The sequence below is a fragment of the Lissotriton helveticus genome, chromosome 5_1 (assembly GCF_964261635.1).
Source record: "Lissotriton helveticus chromosome 5_1, aLisHel1.1, whole genome shotgun sequence".
Taxonomy (NCBI): Eukaryota; Metazoa; Chordata; class Amphibia; order Caudata; family Salamandridae; genus Lissotriton; species Lissotriton helveticus.
In genome coordinates this window covers 1374295104-1374310968 of record NC_136065.1, presented here as the reverse complement: position 1 = coordinate 1374310968, position 15865 = coordinate 1374295104, and positions in this window count along the sequence as shown.

Here is a 15865-nt window from a genome sequence, read left to right as displayed (position 1 = left end):
AGCTATAGTTCTCTGGCGACAACGCGCTTCGCGCGTTTCTAGCCGAGACCTAAAAAGGGGGGTGACGGTAAAGAGAAATCTTCTTCACTAATGATATGTAAAGGGGAAGGGGAAAAAAAAAAAGGAGAGTATAACCCTGTTCAAATATCTCATCAGATTTTTAGTAGTGGGAGGACATGTTCTCGCCATATTTCTATAAAATGATGAGGGGTGATTCCGGCCTTCCCCTAGTTTATATGTCACAATCTGTAGTAAGTAGAGTTTGTGGCAGGGTGGCCTAATGGGAGCTTGGGGTGGGGTGCTATCTACTGGACATGTTCCGCTTAGATATAGGAAGGGTTTTCCGAGGGGAGGTTGTGGGGGTGGAGGGGGGGGGGGCACAGGGGCAAGTGGAGGGTAGGGTTGTGGGAAAAATTTAAAAACCTCCTCATTTACCAATTGAGCTTTGTTGGGTATGGTATTAAGCAGGTAAAGTTTAACAAATTATTTTTACAGTTAGGGCAGGATACTGGAAACCTCCTGCTACATGGGTGGTTAGGTGGAGTCTGGGTTAGTTCTTATGGGTAGTTTAAAACTTATCTCCTGGAATGTTAATGGCCTCCGCACCAAACCAAGATCAGATAAAATTATGCAGTATTTGCGTGATTCGGATGCGCAGGTCATTATACTCCAGGAGACCCATTTGACCCAGACTGAAATGCTTGCTTTAGGTAAGAATAGGTGGATTGACTTTTCGGTATCCACATCACAAACTATGAATAATAGAGGTGTGTCTGTCATCTTTAAGAAACAATTAAAAGCTAGGTTAGTATCCCAGTTGGTTGACCCAGGTGGCAGATGGGTCATTACCACGGTCATCATTGCTGGGGCGCAATTTACAATTCTGGGCTATTATGGGCCTAATCAAGATGACCCCTCAACGTTAGAATCTATTTTTTCTCATCTATTGTCCTTTCCTGAACCAATTATCCTGGCGGGGGACTGTAAGATAGTATTGGATCCGTTTTTAGGCAAAACTCCTAATAGTCGTCCCCTAGTCCTTTCTAAAACTAGGACCTTTTTGCTTAACTCTATGAAACAATATGGGTATGTAGATATCTGGAGAGTAAGGTCAGGGCAGCAACAGGGTATCTCTTTTCGGAATTATAAATATCATCACCAGTCTAGAATAGACTTTGTATTAATCAGTCAGAGAATGGTGGATTCCGTTAACAGTATTATTTACCTTCCTTTACATCTATCTGACCATTCAGCAGTGTTTATAGAACTTGTGGGGCTTCCCAAGGCTTCCCCTAGGAGTTGGTCATTTGACCGCTCTTTACTTCCACACCCAAATGACATTGTGTTTCTCAAAACCGAAGCCCAAAACTTTATGAGCATTAATATCGGTTCAGCGGCAATTGGAGTTGTTTGGGACTCCTTCAAGGCTTTTTTGAGGGGTCTCATCACTGGTAAGGTGTCATATCGAAGGAAACAGTATAAGGAAGAAGTTGCCTCCATTGAAGCAGATATAGCTAAAACACAACTTGATATAGATGCCAATGCTGCTTACCCTGACTCCATTCTAAAGCCGCTACATAATAAATTATTTTCTCTGAAGGGCCACTTGGGCTCGGTTTTAAACCAGAGAATTCAGCAGAAATGGGAGGCTAGTAAGATGGCCCATTTTCAGTATGGCGAGGGTGCAGGGAAGCTATTGGCCTGGAAGGCTAAAACAGACCAGGTCCGCAACAATGTTGAGTCTATCACCGTTAGTAATACTATATTCTCCTCAGATGAAGATATCAGACGAGCCTTCAGAGAGTTTTTTCAATCAATCTATCACGAGGACAACAAGATCGATCCAGAGCTTATTGAGGGTTGGTTGAGTGGAATCTCTCTCCCAGCACTCTCTGCGGAGCAGCAAACATTCCTTGATAGTATTATCTCGGAGGAAGAGGTCAGGATAGCCATCCAAAGTAGTAAGAAAGGGAAGGTGGCAGGACCCGATGGGCTCCCAGCCGAAATCTATAGAGGCTTGGAACAAGAAATAGTAACCATCCTCACCATTTTATTTAATCAAATCTTACAGGATGGCCAGCGTCCCCCAGTATCCTGGGACAGTGCATCAATCACCCTGATTTTAAAACCAGGGAAGACAGCTTCTTGCTGTGGGTCTTATAGGCCAATTTCAATTCTAAATGTAGACTACAAAAACTTTGCTACAGTTCTCGCAAAGAGGCTGGCGTTGGTGGCCCCCGATATTTTACATCACGACCAGAAGGGGTTTGTTAAGGGGCGTCAATTATACGAGCTGACATATGACCTGATAGGGGCTATCAACATGGCATCAGCCGAGGCCCTCCCTCTGGTCACTCTTACGTTGGATGCAACCAAGGCCTTTGACAGGGTAAATTGGTTATACCTGTCGGGGGCCTTGGCCAAGTTCAACATCGGTGGGGGCTTCCGTCGGGCTGTCAGTCTTCTGTATAAGAGCCCTACAGCTCGTATTCTGGTCAATGGAGATCTATCGGACCCCTTTAACATCACAAGGGGGATGAGGCAGGGCTGCCCACTCTCCCCTCTCCTATTCGATTTATTCATTGAACCCTTCGCTCAACGTTTAAGGGAGGATGTTAATATCAAACCTTTTATTTATAGGGGATGGGAGAGAAAAGTGGCCCTGTACGCGGACGATGTTCTTATCTTTTCATCAGAGGCACATACTGCACTTCCCGCAGTACTCAAAACCGCTCTAGAATTCAGGGAAGTCTCTGGGTACGAGGGCAATGCCTCAACAACCGAGATGCTTGTCTGGAAGGATGATGAATGTGATATTAGCATACAGCCTGGGTCTAGTATGCGTTATCTAGGTCTCAATATTGTGAAAGACATCAATCAAATTGGTATAGCTAATTTCACAGTTGTCGCAAAAGCTTGTCGTAAACTTATGCGATCATGGGCACAACTTCCACTATCTTTATTAGGGAGAGTTACTTTGATTAAAATGACTATGTTACCTAAAGTTTCCTTTTTATTTAATACCATCCCCCTTCATTTTGATCCATCTCTGTTAGTAAAATTACAGGCGGAAATTACTTCCTTTATCTGGGATAAGCACCTTCCGAGGATTGCTTGGAAGAGACTTAGGCGGCGCAGGGAGAAGGGCGGGTTGGCAGCTCCGGATCTGCAGATGTATGCATGGGCGTTGCAGCTCTCCCATGTCCGAATGCTGTTAAAGATGCCTACAGATCTTGGAGTTGGGACCTTGTTTTCAGCTCTGCTTAAAGGGGAAGGAGTTAGTCAGTCAGGCTTTCTGATTAAATTCGGTGACCCCAAGTTCTTTAAGAAGATTAAATTGAAGGTCTTGCAGGGGATGGCAAAAACTTGGGCTAAGCTAACGATGTCTATAAAGATGGGGTACTTCTGCAGTAGGACACCTCTTTGGGGTCTTCCTGAGAGCCCAGTGTGGCTGGGAGACAGTTTAGCTGTTCCGTTGAGAGAAGCAGGGCTGGAGGTTTGTCTATAAAGTTGGGGTACTTCTGCAGTAGGACACCTCTTTGGGGTCTTCCTGAGAGCCCAGTGTGGCTGGGAGACAGTTTAGCTGTTCCATTGAGAGAAGCAGGGCTGGAGGTTTGAGGAGATCTTTTTATGGAAGGGGGCTTGCTCCCATGGGAATGTTTAAGGAATAAAATCGGCCCAAATCTTGCAAGGTTTAAATATATGCAAATTGCTAGCTGGACCCACTCTTATATTTCCTTGCCATCCCGTGGGAACAGATTCCCACTCGGTGGTCACAGTAAGTTAGTATCCCTACTAGTAGACAAACCCCCTGCCAAGAAGGAGATCTCCCTATGGTACAATCTGATCCTGGAAGAAGTTGATGGCGATTTTCGGCTACCAGATTTGCTGTGGGGCTCCCTCTTTACTGGTCGCTATGTGCATGACCTGTGGATTACATCGTGTAAGGTTTTATGGGACATCGTCAAGCCTGCATGGTTACGTAGGAACCATCGTTTTACACTTCATAGAGCATACTATTCCCCTCTAGACTTTCAAAATTCTCTCAAGGGAACTCAGTAGCTTGCGCCAAATGTGGACTGGTTGCTGCCTCGGACGCCCACATGTTCTTTGAATGCCCCCGCTTGGCTCCATTCTGGGATGCTATAAGTAACACACTTTCTGCATCATTGGGCTTTCAAGTAGTGCTAGAGCTCCCTCTTGTGATTTTTGGTATATTGGACGGGGTCCAGAGCCCGGCAAAAAGTTTGCTGTTTTATTCCATCTTACTTGCCAGAAGGGAGATCTGTAAAAAACGGAAAGATCCTATATCACCTTCTCTCAATGACTGGTATTTTTCAGTCTTGCAGGTCTCCAGACTAGATCTGGCTAGGGCTGGCAATCAAAATAAGAGAGCATTCCGGCATCTGTTGGTCTGGGAACACTGATCTGGCCAGGGTTTGTTGTCCCGCCCCCCCCGGGTCCGATGATTACACAGCTGTGGTTCATTCTCCTTGCAAAGCCTCTATCCGGTTGGGAGCCCGGTACCTAATGGCTGTATTCTCCACCTGGTATTATACTCTTTTTTTGGTTTCCTTGTGTTTGTCTCTGGAGGAAGCGTCATTGCTGAGGGATGTCGATAATCCACCTTAGTTAATCCCTTAGTTAATCCCTGCCAGTTTTACAAACTGTGACAGCATGTCGTATTCCCACCTGCGGCTACACCTGAAACCATGGTGGTAAATGAGGACCAAAAAAAAAGAATTTGCAATTATTTACGAATTCCTAAATTGCGATTGCATTTAAGGAATTTGCAATTCCTTAAATGCAATGCTAGAAGCACTTTCAAATAGCGATTTCGCTATTAGGGACCGCATATTACAGACAAATCAAACTTGTCTGTAATTTGGAAAAACTATGAAAAATTGCACTACAATGCATTTTTAAAAGTTTTAGGTCACATACACCCCCCCTTGGGGTATGTGTGCGCGCAACATGGGTGCACATCACAATTTCAGTGGTGCGTAATTTGCGAGTACCTACTAGTACTCGCAAATTGTGCATACAATTTCCCATTCATTCCTATGGGCCTATAGGAATGATTGGGAAGTCATTCCTTAATTGCGACTCGCAATTTGCGACTCGCAATTAAGGAATTTCCAGGAATCGCTATTTTTTTAGCGATTCCTACATGCATAGGCTTTTGCGATTCCTTATTAGCGCATCCTTATTTTTCGCTAATAAGGAATCGCAAATGACATGTTTGATGCATGTGCCACATAATTCGCTACCCCAAGTTGAAATTCACTTTTCTCATTCTAATGAGTTTAGATGCGGAGATGGAATTTTCTAATGTTGTCTGGTAATATTTGTTTGGCACATTGACAGAATGAACTTCGGAAACATTTTTATTAGTAGAATCAAAAGAGTGAATAATGGGAAAAAGGCGCCTTAAAACAAAAAAAGGGTTATATTGAGCGTTATCACAAAGTAACCCTACCAGACTGCTTTCTCTCACCACTATTTAACCTGCTGTTGGCACCCCAATCAACAGGATAAGTAATGTCATCTCAGGTGTTAAAATTGAAGAAAAAAAAAGTATGGATTGTAAGTGATAAGTTGGTCACGATACGTTCCCCCACAGACATCTATACCAGAATTATTGAACTTGGTAAACGTATTTTTTCTGTTTCACGCTTGAAAATAAACTGGTCAAAATTGTCTCGGATGCCGATTTCCAAACTGGTAAAAAAAAAATTTGAATGTAAAGGCTGATAAATACAATGGGAAGCAAGCATGTAATGTATCTAGGTGTGTGTATACCCTAGGAGTTGCATTTCACTGTACAAATTAAACCATGTAGAGTTAATAACATTCATCAAATTAAATTTAAAACATTGGCACAAGCTTAATTTATGTCTTTACATAAAAACAACACAATTACAATTAATTAATGTTTTACCATGCATTTCTCTAGCGATTTCAAGGTATTTGTGCATCAGGTAAATGTTTTGTAACTTAACATCGAAAATCTAACAATTAATTTATTCTGGAGGCAAAAAAGAGTCCATCTTCTTTGGGTAGATTTTTTTGTTGTAAAAAAACAGATTTTGATTTTCTTTACTAACAAAAGTACATTTTGTTTTCACATTTTTTCAGACGACACGTTGTTTTAAACTGAATACCAAAGAATTACATACATTTGCCTGTATTAAAAACAGGTTATAATAGAGCTTTCAATAATTTTCTTTTTACAAACAGATACAAAAAACAGACATTAAGTGTTGTCAGTATGATTTGATACAAAAGTGCTTTCAAATTAGCCATACATTTTTGGATATAATCTTAGGAAATTACTATTGTTTCCTAATTAGGGTAATCCACACATTCCTATTTATTGGAAATCTTGGATAGGCTCTCACATAATCACAGTAAAACAAATACTGTCTGTTGGAACCTGGGATGACAGGTCACCTAGGGTAGCCTGGCCTAGGGTAAGACATGCAATTCTAGAGGCACAAGTGTGAAGGTTGCAAACCACCCAGCAGTAAATCCACGCAATAACACTTAAAAAGGACACTACACTAATTTGTTAGGAAAATATGTACTGGTTTATAAAAATAATATTCTCTTTGTTTTAGTTCTCAGTATTCACAATTGGAAATTACACCTTTAATCAGCAGAAGTTAATAACACTTTTCTGTCTGTGGGGAAAAAGAAATTACAGTCTAAACATTCAGATGTCATGAATTCAAAAATGCTTACTTTTAGTAATGTGAACTTATCTCAGTAGGATTACTTTCAGCAGTATTACCTTGCATTAATGATCAACAACAACAATTCATCTCATTACATTAACCTGCCAAATCCACTGGCTTTGTCTTTACTACAGTGTTAAACTCTTTTCCTCCCGTATCTGCACCTTTATATACAAAGTGAATGCACACCCAGTGAAATGTAGGGAACTCACAAGTTCTCAGTAAGCATCAGCTACCTCCATAAGTGTCTGAAGGGGGGTCCTCAGTTGATAGGAACTGTCAGCGCTCTTCTGACTATAGATTCAGCCCCCCTGGTTTCTGGCTTGGTAGATGTCTTTCTCAGACCTGTCTCAAGGAAGCTGGAGTTATGTAACTATTTCCCCCACCTACTAGGGCACAGCTCAGGAGTAAAGACGATCAGAATGTCGGGGCACCTTTCTAGGCACTAGGATTCGTGATATGAATATCCCCAGAGAGGGCTCAGCACTTTCCCTCCTCACCCCCACTCTCCTTACTGTCTGTGTGTCTGTCCTGCCCCAGTCCCCAGGAGTGGGGGCTGACACACGGCTCCGCTGTAAATGCCACCGGCAGCGGTAACGGCCGCCTATCCCCGCCCAGCCAGCCTCTCAACCTTGGTGCTGGTGTGGTAAGGATTGATGACGGCGGCCCTTCGTTCCCTCACTCGCTGTCTGAGGGCAGGCGCCAGACGAGCTGCCTCTGGTCCGGCTATGGCCCAAGTTCCCCGCTTCTCTGGGGATGTAGGCTGCACCTTCGCCCCTGTCCTCACCGGAATCGGAAACGCTGAGGAGACCGGAGACGCGTTGCCGCTTGGGAGCCCCTCGCTCCTTTCTAGACGTAGGCCTCAGCCGCGCAGGCGCGGGGGAATCAGTGACACGGCCGGCGCCGCCTCCTTCACCCGGGAAGTACACGCCTCTGCCCTTGCGCGGAGGAGCAGTGTCTCGCTGCTGTTCTGCCCGCCTCACCTTCAATTTCACCGCGGGGCTTTGACAGCTGGCAGCGCCACTCTCCGCGGACTGTACACCTCAACGCCCCCTCACGCCTCCCAGTAGAGACGCTTCAGCAGCGCGAGATGCCAGAACACACCAGGCACAGTTCTTCCAGTCCGGGTAGGCTGGAACTTCAGAATGAAGGCGGGGAGCCAATTACTAAACCAATGGGGGGTTTGAAGGTGGATGTAGGACACGGCCCAAAACGGGAAAGTGTCCAAAGTTCTTGATTGCTTGACTGACCCAGATTAATGTCAGACCAATGAAAGGGTTTGGTCAGGAGCACAAGGGGGAACGTCTTCTGAAAGATGTTGTCAATCCAGTAGACCAACTAACTTCTTCTAGCGCGTCCTCCTCCTCACACTGCTGCCTCTCTCCTCTCACACTCTGGACTACCCAAAATGGCTCCCTGCCCTTTTATAGATAACCCACACAGAGTCCAGTAGGGTCCAGAAAGTTCTGGAAGGCCTAAGGTTATCCTATGGGGCAGTCTAAGATGTGGCAGTTGGAAACAGTTAGGGCCCTCCATTTTGTGAACTACTGCATTTTCCTGACAGAACAGGCCTCTAGGCCTGAGGTGAAAAACTATGAGGGAGAAAAGAACACCTATCCCCTTGACTAACACCTAGAAAAAGTTAGTGGACAAAAATTATTAAAGGTATGAGGGCAAAAGGGGGACAAAATAAATAATAAATTGGAGGGACTACGCAAGAAGCCAGACAGGTCTAACACGCGTCCCCCCCAGCTGAAAGTGGGGAGAACTACCCAACCCCTTGGGAGTCCTCATCACTAAGGCGGAAATACCTGGAGAGACCGTCTGCATTGGCGTGGTCCACTCCAGGCCGATGTTCCACCCGGAAGTCCATTCCCTGTAGGGAGATGGACCACCTCAACAGCTTGGGATTCTCCCCCTTCATCTGCATTAGCCAACGAAGGGGTCGGTGGTCGGTCTGAACCAGGAAGTGCGAGCCAAACAGGTATGGCCGCAGCTTCTTCAGAGCCCACACCACCGCAAAAGCTTCCCTCTCAATTGCACTCCACTTCTGTTCCCGGGGAAGCAGTCTCCTGGATAAGAAGACCACAGGCTGATCCAGGCCCTCTTCATTTAGTTGCGATAACACTGCCCCAATGCCATGTTCTGATGCATCTGTCTGGACAATGAACTCCTTGGAGAAGTCTGGGGCCCTCAGGACCGGTGCTGCACACATTGCCTGCTTCAACTTTTCAAAGGCTTGCTGACAAGCCTTCGTCCAAACTACCCGTCGAGGTTGTTTCTTTGAGGTGAGCTCTGTGAGGGGCGCTACAATAGTGCCATACCCCTTCACAAAGCGACGGTAGTAACCTGTGAGGCCCAGAAAAGCTCGGACCTCAGTCTGTGTCTTGGGGGGTTCCCAGGCCATGATTGCCTCAATCTTTGCCTGCAGGGGCTGCACTGACCCCCTACCCACCAAGTGTCCAAGGTACACAACCGACCCTTGCCCAATCTGGCATTTGCTGGCTTTGATGGTCAATCCAGCTTGTTTCAGGGCCTGGAGAACTGCTTGCAAATGCTGCAATTGGTCCTCCCAACTGCTACTGAAGACAGCAATGTCATCCAGGTAAGCAGCAGAGAAACTCTCCATTCCAGAGAGGACCTGGTTCACCAGCCGCTGAAATGTGGCAGGGGCATTTTTGAGCCCAAAAAGCATCACGCAGAACTGGAAGTGTCCCTCAGGCGTGGAGAAGGCTGACCTTTCCTTTGCTCCATCTGTCAAGGAGATCTGCCAGTACCCCGAAGTGAGGTCAAAGGTACTTAGGTATTGGGCAGCTCCTAGCCGGTCAATTAACTCATCCGCCCTAGGGATCGGATGAGCATCAGTCTTTGTAACTGAGTTCAGTCCTCGGTAATCCACACAGAACCTCAGTTCAGGTGTGGTGCCTGGTGTCGCGGCTTTTGGCACGAGCACCACCGGACTGGACCAAGGGCTGTTAGAAGGTTCAATAACTCCCAGCTCTAGCATCTTGGCAACCTCTCCATGGATGCTAGCCTTCACCTTGTCAGACAGCCGGTAGGTCTTCGACTTCACTGGTGGGCTGTCCCCTGTGTCCACATCATGGGTACACAGGTGAGTCCTTCCCGGGACAAGGGAGAACAACGTAGAGTACTGCCCCAGGATCTGGCGGCAGTCCTCCCGTTGCTCAGGAGTTAGAGTGGGAGAGAGAATCACTCCCTCCACTGACCCATCCTTCTCTTGAGACGAGAATAGATCTGGGAGAGGTTCGCTTTCCGCTTCCTCTTCCCCATCAGTCACCATCAACAACATGACCTCGGGCCTCTCATGGTGGGGTTTGAGACGATTGGCATGCAGCACCCGTAGGGGCTGTCGCGGGGTCTTAAGATCCACCAAGTAAGTGGCCTTACCCTTCTTTTCCAACACCTCAAATGGGCCTGCCCAGCGATCTTGGAGGGCACTAAGCTCTCCAGGCTCCATCACCCACACTTTCTGGCCAGGTTCCAATTCCACCGGGTGAGCATTATGATCGTACCATTCCTTCATTACTGCCTGGCAGGCCTCCAAGTTGTCAGAAGCTTGCTTCCACAACTTTGCCATTTGGCTCCGGAAGGCCAGCATGTAGCTCACCACATCTTGAGGAGGCTTTCTGGGAGACTTTTCCCATCCATCCTTCACCAGGCTGAGAGGTCCACGCACAGGGTGCCCGTACAACAGTTCAAAAGGGCTGAAGCCCACTCCCTTCTGCGGCACTTCTCGGTAGGAAAACAGCAAACAGGGCAGGAGGACGTCCCATTTCCTCCGTAGGCTCTCAGGCAGACTTCTTATCATGCCCTTCAGGGTCTTATTGAACCTCTCTACCAGTCCATTCGACTGGGGGTGATAAGGAGTGTTGAACCGGTAAGTCACTCCACACTCCTTCCACATCGCCCGCATGTAAGCCGACAGAAAGTTGGTCCCCCTGTCGGACACAACTTCCTTAGGAAATCCTACACGGGTAAAGATTCCCATCAGGGCCCTAGCCACCACAGGTGCAGTGACAGTTCTCAGAGGAATGGCCTCTGGATAACGTGTGGCATGATCCACCAGAACCAGGATAAACCTGTGACCAGCTGTGATTGGTGGATCTAAAGGCCCTACAATGTCAATGCCCACCCTCTCAAAGGGTGTGCTAACGACGAAGTGGTTCCAGGGGAGCCTTCAGCTTCACCCCTGTTTTCCCACTGGCCTGGCAGGATACACATGTTCGACAGTAAGTGTTGGACGCCACTTTCATCTGAGGCCAGTAAAAGTGGAGGACAAGCCGTGCAAAGGTCTTGTCCTGGCCTAAGTGTCCTGCTAGGGGTATAGCATGAGCCAATTCTAGTAGAAAGGCTCGGTATTGTTGCGGGAGTACCAAGGCCCTTGATGAACCAGGCAAGGGTACCTTGGGTTCACTGTAGAGGAGTCCATCCTCCCAGTAAATATGGTAGTGTCCCGTAACATCACCTGCTGCTTGGGCTTCCGCCTGTCGCCTCAGTCCCTCAAGGGTAGGGCACTCCCTCTGCCCCTTACAGAATTCCTCTCTGGTAGGACCTCCCTCCACATGCCACTCAGCAGGGATGGGTAAATCCTCCAGAGAGTCTACTTCCCCCTCCACAGGCTCCTGGTCCACCATCGCGGGTGGCCGATCTGTCACATGGGGTGTGGAAGCCGGAGCAGGCTCTTCCTATCTCCGGGTCTGTCCCTTTTTAGCAGCGGGTTGGGCCATTGTTCCAGGCTCCAACCCAGGCGAACTCCCTCTCCGGGCAGTCGCAGACCGTGTGCTTACACAGGCCCAGTCAGGTGTACCCAGCATCGCAGAATGCGTCCGGTATTCCACCTCTCTCCAAGTGTTGTGCTCCATGTCATTCCCCAACAGACAATCGACTGGCACGGCAGGGCTTACGGCAACTCGAAGTGAACCTGCAACCCCCTCCCACTCAAAGGGAACCTCAGCCACTGGATAGTGGCCCATTCTGCCGTCAGCCATCGCAGCGGGGTGGAGTACATTGGGAACCACCTGCTCTGGAGACACCAGTTGACTTCTCACCATAGTCATACTGGCTCCTGTATCTCGCAGAGCCTCCCCTCTTTGGCCATTGATGGTGACCCATTGCCCATACTTTGTAGTATTTGGGGGCACCTGGATCTTTGGAACCATCTCCCGTTCTCCCAGGGACACTAAGGTGACACCCGCCCACTCACCCCCCTTATCTAAGGGCAACTCCTCCCCGAGCGCTAAACTAGCTACTCCCGGTGGTTTTCCTCCGGTGGGAGGGGGTGGTCTCTTTGGGCATCTGACATCTCCCTTATAATGTCCAACACCACCACACTCAAAACAGTGGAGAACCCTTGGCTGCTGGCTTTGGCCAGGATTAGGGTTTCTGGGCGGGATTGCCTTAGGGGTGAAACCTGTTCCCTTCCCTTGGAAACTGTTTTGGGGACCTTTAGAGAACTCCCTCTTTTTGTCTCCCCCCTCCTTCTTCTGAGGGGCGCCCTGTCCGGCCTTTTGGGAATCCCCTCCAGTCCCCTTTGAGGACACCCGGGTACTTGCCCAGATGTCCGCCTCCTCTGCAAGCTTCCGGGCATTGGTCAGCTTGCTGTCCACCAGGTGTTGGCGCAGCTCGGGAAAACATTTCTCGAGGAGGTGCTCTTTCAAAAATAGATCATACAACCCCTCATAGTCCTTCACCTCACTGCCCTTGACCCAGCCCTCCAATGCCTTACGTGCGTAGTCAAGGAAGTCCACCCAGTTCTGGGTACCCAACTTGTGGATCCCCCTGAACTTCTGACGGTACCTTTCTGGGGTAAGCCCAAACTTCCTTACTAATGCTAGCTTCATGATGGGGTAGTTGATTTGCTCCTGTGGTTCCAGGGCCAGCAAGGTGTCCCGACCAGCAGGAGGCATGTATCTATACAAACCACCCCCCCAGTGCTTCTCCTGCACCCCATGGGCTCTTAAGGAGACCTCATAGGCAGCCAACCATTTGGCTATGTCATCTCCCTGACTAAAGCTAGCAATTAGGTCTTTTGGCAAATAGGGTCTGGACTCCCTGGCTGTCTCTTTGGATTCGCTGCCACCATTTATTACAGGAGAGGGCCCCCTTTGCAGGGCCTGGAGTTCCAACTCTTTCAACCTGAACTCATGAACCATCCTCCGCTCCTCTTTCTCCTGCTCCAGCTTAGCCAACTCCCATCTCAATTGCCTTTTTTCCCTCCTGTCAGTAAGCTCGGCTTCAGTTAAGCTTCCCCCAGAGGCGCTACTGCCCTTGCTGGAGTAGGACACTGGTCCTGGGAGTAGGTTTTCCCCCTCAGGGTGGAATAATCCCTCTATCTCCACAACCGTGTCCCGGTCTGCCCCTTCATCCTCCTCCTTCCCTTCTTTGTGTGCCTCCACCCAAGCCCTTAGACTGGTCTGGAGTTCCCCCTTCTTGGCACCATGCTTAAAAAATACCCCCATTTTCTGGCAGAAATCTTTCAGCTGAGCCACAGAATAGGTATCTAGGTTTTCTAATGCAAACTCCATTTTACAATAGGCAATACCAAGTTATACACACAAGGAAATTAGAGTTGCAAGGGCAACCTAAAGCCACCTCCACCCCACCACCAGGAACAAATTTGGAAAAACAAAAGGACAAATTAGGAGGGCCGCTAGGAGAAAGCTCCTGGTGTAGGCTTAGTGTATTACGTTCAATTACTACTGAGTAGCTGCAACCACAGTCCAATCCCACCGCTAGACACCAATCTGTTGGAACCTGGGATGACAGGTCACCTAGGGTAGCCTGGCCTAGGGCAAGACATGCAATTCTAGAGGCACAAGTGTGAAGGTTGCAAACCACCCAGCAGTAAATCCACGCAATAACACTTAAAAAGGACACTACACCAATTTGTTAGGAAAATATGTACTGGTTTATAAAAATAATATTCTCTTTGTTTTAGTTCTCAGTATTCACAATTGGAAATTACACCTTTAATCAGGAGAAGTTAATAACACTTTTCTGTCTGTGGGGAAAAAGAAATTACAGTCTAAACATTCAGATGTCATGAATTCAGAAATGCTTACTTTTAGTAATGTGAACTTATCTCAGTAGGATTACTTTCAGCAGTATTACCTTGCATTAATGATCAACAACAACAATTCATCTCATTACATTAACCTGCCAAATCCACTGGCTTTGTCTTTACTACAGTGTTAAACTCTTTTCCTCCCATATCTGCACCTTTATATACAAAGTGAATGCACACCCAGTGAAATGTAGGGAACTCACAAGTTCTCAGTAAGCATCAGCTACCTCCATAAGTGTCTGAAGGGGGGTCCTCAGGTGATAGGAACTGTCAGCGCTCTTCTGACTATAGATTCAGCCCCCCTGGTTTCTGGCTTGGTAGATGTCTTTCTCAGACCTGTCTCAAGGAAGCTGGAGTTATGTAACTATTTCCCCCACCTACTAGGGCACAGCTCAGGAGTAAAGACGATCAGAATGTCGGGGCACCTTTCTAGGCACTAGGATTCGTGATATGAATATCCCCAGAGAGGGCTCAGCACTTTCCCTCCTCACCCCCACTCTCCTTACTGTCTGTGTGTCTGTCCTGCCCCAGTCCCCAGGAGTGGGGGCTGACACACGGCTCCGCTGTAAATGCCACAGGCAGCGGTAACGGCCGCCTATCCCCGCCCAGCCAGCCTCTCAACCTTGGTGCTGGTGTGGTAAGGATTGATGACGGCGGCCCTTCGTTCCCTCACTCGCTGTCTGAGGGCAGGCGCCAGACGAGCTGCCTCTGGTCCGGCTATGGCCCAAGTTCCCCGCTTCTCTGGGGATGTAGGCTGCACCTTCGCCCCTGTCCTCACCGGATTCGGAAACGCTGAGGAGACCGGAGACGCGTTGCCGCTTGGGAGCCCCTCGCTCCTTCCAGACGTAGGCCTCAGCCGCGCAGGCGCGGGGGAATCAGTGACAAGGCCGGCGCCGCCTCCTTCACCCGGGAAGTACACGCCTCCGCCCTTGCGCGGAGGAGCAGTGTCTCGCTGCTGTTCTGCCCGCCTCACCTTCAATTTCACCGCGGGGCTTTGACAGCTGGCAGCGCCACTCTCCGTGGACTGTACACCTCAACGCCCCCTCACGCCTCCCAGTAGAGACGCCTCAGCAGCGCGAGATGCCAGAACACACCAGGCACAGTTCTTCCAGTCCGGGTAGGCTGGAACTTCAGAATGAAGGCGGGGAGCCAATTACTAAACCAATGGGGGGTTTGAAGGTGGATGTAGGACACGGCCCAAAACGGGAAAGTGTCCAAAGTTCTTGATTGCTTGACTGACCCAGATTAATGTCAGACCAATGAAAGGGTTTGGTCAGGAGCACAAGGGGGAACGTCTTCTGAAAGATGTTGTCAATCCAGTAGACCAACTAACTTCTTCTAGCGCGTCCTCCTCCTCACACTGCTGCCTCTCTCCTCTCACACTCTGGACTACCCAAAATGGCTCCCTGACCCCTGCCCTTTTATAGATAACCCACACAGAGTCCAGTAGGGTCCAGAAAGTTCTGGAAGGCCTAAGGTTATCCTATGGGGCAGTCTAAGATGTGGCAGTTGGAAACAGTTAGGGCCCTCCATTTTGTGAACTACTGCATTTTCCTGACAGAACAGGCCTCTAGGCCTGAGGTGAAAAACTATGAGGGAGAAAAGAACACCTATCCCCTTGACCAACACCTAGAAAAAGTTAGTGGACAAAAATTATTAAAGGTATGAGGGCAAAAGGGGGACAAAATAAATAATAAATTGGAGGGACTACGCAAGAAGCCAGACAGGTCTAACACTGTCCATAGACAATAAAGTTGTCCGCTAAAAGAACTTTGCGACCTTATGAATCTCAGACAATATTTTCAGGACAATGACTGCAGATTTTGATCATCCTTATATGGAAATAGCCCTAAAACCTGTTAGGATGATTATAGATGTATAGAATTAAAATGTATACAAATACCTGATAGAGGACAATGTATGTCTTCTTCCAATAAAACAAAAAAAAACAATATTGGGAGACAATTTAACTGTGACACCTTTGGGGAAAGACTTGTTTATATACGTAAATAAGCAACACAAAAACACGTGGTAATATCCTAAT